Source organism: Schistocerca piceifrons, chromosome 3, assembly GCF_021461385.2.
Source record: "Schistocerca piceifrons isolate TAMUIC-IGC-003096 chromosome 3, iqSchPice1.1, whole genome shotgun sequence".
Taxonomy (NCBI): Eukaryota; Metazoa; Arthropoda; class Insecta; order Orthoptera; family Acrididae; genus Schistocerca; species Schistocerca piceifrons.
In genome coordinates, this window is record NC_060140.1 from 335263465 (window position 1) to 335270105 (window position 6641).

The window sequence follows — 6641 nt, forward strand, 5'->3', positions numbered from 1 at the left end:
ACAAACTTAGCTGCAACCACTGTGTTGCTTCCTATCTGTGCATAACAAGCAACAAGCTCTCTGTCTGTATGGATGGCCACCAACAAACTTTGGCTAAGAGACAGATGGACCGCCCAGTTGCTGAACATGCTGCCTTACACAACACACTTCACTTCAATAACTGCTGCACAGCTGGCACCCTCCGGATCCTTCCTACCAATAACAGGTTTTCTGAATTGCACAGGAGGGAACCCTCCCTACAAAGTATACTATGTGCCCTTAACCCCTCTGGCCTTTCATAATTTAAGGTGTGTTTGGTTTGAATTTCTCAGCTGTAGACTTGGGTTTGTGCTGAACATTTGGCATGTCATGCTAAAATGTCTAGCAGTAGTTGGTCAACATGACTGTTTATAGCTGCTGAATGATGACACCATTTTTTTAAAGTGAAGCTTTTTTTTGGAGTTGTGGGGGTTGGGGGCACTGGAACCAGTCTTCAAAAAGAACTTCAACAACGTAATGTGTGGAACTTGACCAAGTAGTCACCAGATAACAGAACAACAAACCACTATTCTGCTGTCAGGAGATGAGGTCCAAAAAACATCTGTCATATTGTACCAAATGTAAGCAAACATGTAAGTTAACTGTGATTCACGTATTTACTTGTGTGCTTGAAGCCGGCAGTCTGTGCTTTGATGTAGAGCCAATCAGGTAACTTGGTTATAAAGTTGTTGTTGTTGTTGTTGTTGTTGTTGTGGTCTTCAGTCCTGAGACTGGTTTGATGCAGCTCTCCATGCTACTCTATCCTGTGCAAGCTTCTTCATCTCCCAGTACCTACTGCAACCTACATCCTTCTGTATCTGTTTAGTGTATTCATCTCTTGGTCTCCCTCTAAGATTTTTACCCTCCACGCTGCCCTCCAATACTAAATTGGTGATCCCTTGATCCCTCAGAACATGTCCTACCAACCGATCCCTTCTTCTGGTCAAGTTGTGCCACAACCTTCTCTTCTCCCCAATTCTATTCAATACTTCCTCATTAGTTATGTGATCTACCCATCTAATCTTCAGCATTCTTCTATAGCACCACATTTCGAAAGCTTCTATTCTCTTCTTGTCCATACTATTTATCGTCCATGTTTCACTTCCATACATGGCTACACTTCATACAAATACTCTCAGAAACGACTTCCTGACACTTAAATCAATACTCGATGTTAACAAATTTCTCTTCTTCAGAAATGCTTTCCTTGCCATTGCCAGTCTACATTGTATATCCTCTCTACTTCGACCATCATCAGTTATTTTGCTCCCCAAGTAGCAAAACTCCTTGACTACTTTAAGCGTCTCATTTCCTAATCTAATACCCTCAGCATCACCCAACTTAATTCGACTACATTCCATTATCCTTGTTTTGCTTTTGTTGATGTTCACCTTATATCCTCCTTTCAAGACACTGTCCATTCCATTCAACTGCTCTTCCAACTCCTTTGCTGTCTCTGAGAGAATTACAATGTCATCGGCGGACCTCAAAGTTTTTATTTCTTCTCCATGGATTTTAATGCCTATTCCAAATTTTTCTTTCGTTTCCTTTACTGCTTGCTCAATATACAGATTGAACAACATCGGGGAGAGGCTACAACCTTCTCTCACTCCCTTCCCAACCACTGCTTCCCTTTGATGTCCCTCGACTCTTATAACTGCCATCTGGTTTCTGTACGAATTGTAAATAGCTTTTCGCTCTCTGTATTTTACCCCTGCCACCTTCAGAATTTGAAAGAGAGTATTCCAGTCAACATTGTAAAAAGCTTTCTCTAAGTCTACAAATGCTAGGAACATAGGTTTGTCTTTCCTTAATCTAGCTTCTAAGATAAGTCGTAGGGTCAGTATTGCCTCACGTGTTCCAATATTTCTACGGAATCCAAACTGATCTTCCCCAAGGTCGGCTTCTACTAGTTTTTCCATTCGTCTGTAAAGAATTCGTGTTAGTATTTTGCAGCTGTGACTTATTAAGCTGATAGTTTGGTAATTTTCACATCTGGCAACACCTGCTTTCTTTGGGATTTGAATTATTATATTCTTCTTGAAGTCTGAGGGTATTTCGCCTGTCTCATACATCTTGCTCACCAGATGGTAGAGTTTTGTCAGGACTGGCTCTCCCAAGGCCGTCAGTAGTTCTAATGGAATGTTGTCTACTCCCAGAGTTTTTTTGCAACTCAGGTCTTTCAGTGCTCTGTCAAACTCTTCACGCAGTATCATATCTCCCATTTCATCTTCATCTACATCCTCTTCCATTTCCATAATATTGTCCTCAAGAACACCACCCTTGTATAGACCCTCTATATACTCCTTCCACCTTTCTGCTTTCCCTTCTTTGCTTAGAACTGGGTTTCCATCTGAGCTCTTGATATTCATACAAAAGGCCCTCTTTTCTCCAAAGGTCTCTTTAATTTTCCTGTAGGCAATATCTATCTTACCCCTAGTGAGATAAGACTCTACATCCTTACATTTGTCCTCTAGCCATCCCTGCTTAGCCATTTTGCACTTCCTGTCGATCTCATTTTTGAGACGTTTGTATTCCTTTTTGCCTGCTTCACTTACTGCATTTTTGTATTTTCTCCTTTCATCAATTAAATTCAGTATCTCTTCTTTTACCCAAGGATTTATATTAGTCCTCATCTTTTTACCTACTTGCTCCTCTGACTTTTACAATATATATGTCTGTAGTGTACTTTACAGCTTAAAGAAAGAAAGATATTACAAGTGATAGTGTGCAGGCTTTTGCTGAGGACATTAGTAAAACACATGGTTTAGCAGGCTTCAAAAGCTATGTAAGTTCCATACAGTAAAATATCTACTTAATACACAAAGTTGTACTTGTGTGTAACTCATGACATAGGGTTACATGTATAAGAGGCATTCAAAAAGAAAAGAGCTGGAGGCATCATCACAGAAACGAGAACCTATATTTTAGAAGTATTGACCCTGGCTGTTGAGACACGTCCCTCTGTGACACAAGGTGGTGACTGGCTGTCTCATAAAATTCCCAGGGCTGCGATGTTAACCAATTCCACATGTACAGCTGGATGTCGTCATCCGAGGTGAATCGTTTTCCCCTATGCTGACGTTCTTCTTTGACAAAGATGGCCCCCTTCTGATTCACTTCCTGCAGCATGAGACAACAGTGAATGCCCAGCATTACTCGCAAACCTTGACCACCCTTCACCAAGAGATCAAATCAAAACAACCAGGCAATCTCACACATGGGGTCATTCTGCTCCACGACAATGCAAAGCCTCATATTGCCAACACAGTCATAGCACTCATGCAGAAATTCAAATGGGGAGTTCTCAGCCACCCTCCGTACAGTCTGGACCTATCTCCCTGTGATTACACCTATTTGGTTCCGTTAAAAAGGTTCTAGGGGCAAACGATTCATCTCGGATGACGATGTCCAGCTGTACGTGCGGAACTGGTTAACATCACATCCCAGGAATTTTATGAGACAGCCATTCACCGCCTTGTGTCACAGTGGGACAAGTGTCTCAACAGCCAGGGTAAATACTTCTAACATACAGGTACTTGTTTCTGTAATTATGCCTCCAGCTTGTTTCTTTTTGAATTCCCCTTACATAAACCTATGGGACACTATTACTACAGAAAGCTAACTGATTGTTCATGGAGTATCTTTCTGCAGAAAGAGCTGTTTTGATGGTTACTGCAGAAGGAGGATACCAATGGTTTTGAGATGTCCTCCAAAGCAGCAAAGTAAATGGACTTACCTAAGTTCATTAATCTGCTCCCATACACTAAGTTAATGACCGAATAATAAAGACAGAAGTGTCTAAATTTTGTTCTCTAGTCTTCATGCTTGGAGCAATAAGCAATTAATTATTGAATGCCCAACAAACAAAAGGTTGTTAACTGTTCAAAACACGACTTATCTGGTTTGGTGGAAGTCCCATAATTATTAAAAGTGTTACTTACCTGTACATGCTCTAACGCATCTCCCAAGTCTCTGGTGTGGAAACCAGTCTAATATAATGGATAAAAAAGTAAATGTCGGGCGACTAGGGCCTCCCGTTGGGTAGACCGTTCACCGGGTGCAAGTCTTTTGATTTGACGCCACGTTGGTGACTTGCGTGTCGATGGGGATAAAATTATGATGATTAGGACAACACAACACCCAGTCCCTGAGCGGAGAAAATCTCCAACCCAGCCGGGAATTGAAACCGGGTCCTTAGGATTGACATTCTGTCATGCTGACCACTTAGCTACCAGGGATGGACAATACAATAGATAAAAAAACAAAGAGATGTGTATATTTTACCAGTCCCCTTGTAGCTAGTTAACACATACAAAGAAATAAAGATAATGTAAAACTGATTGACGATCAGAATTAATCATAAGTATAAACTACTATGAGAATTCATATTTGTATTGAATGATCACTTTGTGATGTAACATTGATCAAATTGACATTGTTCAAGTTCATAATTATGATTAGTGGTTCAGAGTTCTTTGTGAAAAATCCTCATATTATAGATATGAATAAGCAAATTTATTGTAAACAAGATGCACCGATAGCCATGTGAAGTATAATGAATGAACAAATGTATTACACACAAGTTGCCAATCATTTTTATTTAAGGAGGTTAGAATTAGATCTCAATTTCAAAAGTTAATTGTTTTTTGTCTTTACAAGAAAGATGACATCATTTGTCTAATGGAAGGAATTTGTATCATAACATATCACTTGATGAAGATGAAGTGAAGATGAAGATGTTGCATGCCATCTACCGAAGCAGTGTATCTGCAAGCCAGGATGATGAAAGCAATCTGGAAATATTTTGTGATACCAGCTGTTTGGGAGGTTTATTCTGTGTTGTCAGCTCCTGCCTTGTAGATATGGTGTATGCCATGCAAGAACAATGGCCATCATAATCACAATGATGTCATGGGAAGAAGAAAGAAAATGTTATCTGCCAAATTAAATTTGATTCTGTTACCTGGAACTGACATTGTCCATACCAACATATATGTGGTGTTCCAAGTAACAAGAATTTTTTATGAACAGTCATTATAGATGGAGGGTGCTTGTCATGTTACTTCTCAGAATTTTCATTTTTATTTGGTGAATTTGGATACTGGATTGTACTCTTGACTGCCAGTGATAACTGCAGCACTTTGAGAAATGAAGCCCGATGGTGAGATATTGGTGATTGTGAGGAAATAATCAGGTGAGCAAATCAACAACAGGGAATTGTTTCTCACAAACTAACTTACCATTGCCACTCAGTAACACTGGAACTGCATGTCAGCAAATGGCTAAAGCAGTGGTGTGGCTGTACACGGAAAGGTATCCTGATTATGCCAGACCTAGATTTGTTTTTGTAAAGATATTAAAAAAATCAAGAAACTACAAATGTGAAGAACAAAATATGACAATAAAAAACAACAGCAACTGATGAGAGAAATACAATTCACATTTTAGCAGACGTAACACACAGTCTAGATATCATTATGAGGCACCTGAAATGTGTGAGTGGGATCAGACAGATACTATATTCGAACACATTTTATCCTTTCCACATTTTGCTCCAGCAATAGCTCCATGGCACATAATTTTAAAAATCTGTCACAGTTCTACAAACAGTATCTACAAAAATTGCAAGTGATGCAATATTTCTATGCAAGAGTTTGTTAATGAAAGAAGTAACTTTTACAGACCATGGTCAAATCAATCTTCACAATATGCACTACTGGTCGGTTGAAAATCCACTCTGGCTGAGAGAAGTGGATAAACAATTACAATGGTCTGCCATGATATGATATAGAATATTCAAGAATTGTGTCATGGGTCTCTATTTTGTTGCCGAGTCTCTACTTAACCACAAGTATCTACGATACCTGCCGTAATTATTGTAAGACATCCCACTGGACATAAGGCAATCCCTGCAGTACAAACATGATTGATGTATCACTTATTCTGGACAGATAATTACAAACTCTCTTGATAAGACATTAGTCATTGGGTCAGTTGTTCAGGAATACGAAATGGGCTGCATGCGCATTAGTCTTAACACCTATGAACTTTTATTTGTTGGGAAAATTAAACCAATAGCTTTACAAGGAAACCCTGACAATCCTAGAGACATGAGATGCCATATAAGCAGACCTATGTTGTGATAAGCTTGTATGAAATTCAACAGGCAGTATTGCCGTTTTGAAACACTTAATAGTCTGAGTCAACATTTTGTGCAGTTGCTGTGACAGTCATAACAAAAAAGCACACAAACCGTACCTACAAAAAAGCACACAAACCGTACCTGAGTTGTGTGTTTTCTTACATTTGATAAAGTAGGACAGATATTCTTGAGACCTCTTCTGTTGGTGAAACTGTGGTTTGAGGCACTGTTATCGTGTTACTTTTTAATCAAGGTACACTCAAGTTGGTGACATAATTTGGCAGCTATAAACATGAAAAATTACTTACATATGTCAGATAATTCATCGTATTGTCTGCTATAACATAGTATAATTTAAAATAGCTTGCAAAACAAAAGTTAAAATCTAAATTATAGAGCAGTATATTACCCATTACAACAATATTGCTAAGATATTAATAAATAGCTAATACTTCAGGATTAAGAGAAATCACTCACC

At 39.0% G+C, this 6641-nt stretch overlaps 1 protein-coding gene across 3 annotated transcripts in view; it reads right to left on the reverse strand.

Annotated features, from left to right (window-relative positions):
* LOC124788196 (folliculin) overlaps nucleotides 1–6641 on the reverse strand; it is a 175173-nt gene that overhangs the window by 110607 nt on the left and 57925 nt on the right. Inside the window, exon 1 of one of the 3 annotated variants that reach the window (XM_047255371.1) lies at nucleotides 6326–6443. The exons of the other annotated variants lie outside the window; for them this stretch is intronic. The gene's annotated coding sequence lies outside the window, so the exon portion shown is untranslated. Of the gene's footprint in view, nucleotides 1–6325; nucleotides 6444–6641 lie in introns of those variants that run through there. 3 annotated transcript variants of the gene reach the window in all.